This window comes from Octopus bimaculoides, unplaced genomic scaffold, assembly GCF_001194135.2.
Source record: "Octopus bimaculoides isolate UCB-OBI-ISO-001 unplaced genomic scaffold, ASM119413v2 Scaffold_72283, whole genome shotgun sequence".
In the NCBI taxonomy this organism is placed as follows: domain Eukaryota; kingdom Metazoa; phylum Mollusca; class Cephalopoda; order Octopoda; family Octopodidae; genus Octopus; species Octopus bimaculoides.
Window position 1 is genome coordinate 16,241 of NW_026318897.1, and position 374 is coordinate 16,614.

The window sequence follows — 374 nt, forward strand, 5'->3', positions numbered from 1 at the left end:
GTTTATGTATGTATATATATTTTTTTATGTGTATGTGCGCGCGTGTGTATATATATATATATATATATATACATAGATATATATATATACTCGAATGAGAAAAAGAACAAAATGGAGAAATTGACATATAGACATCAGTTTATTCAAAGATATTCATATCAATATAATATGAAATTCTTTTCCCTACACCCGTTTCAATATCAAATTCATTCAATTAGACAAATTGATTTAAATGAAATTAATTTAAAATTTTCATATTGAAACTAGTTAATTGGATATTTCATCAGTGAAATATTTCCCAGAAAGGAGTTACATTCCAACGCGTTGGTCGAGCCCTTGACAGACTCAGATGTGAGCGTTTGGTAATGTATATA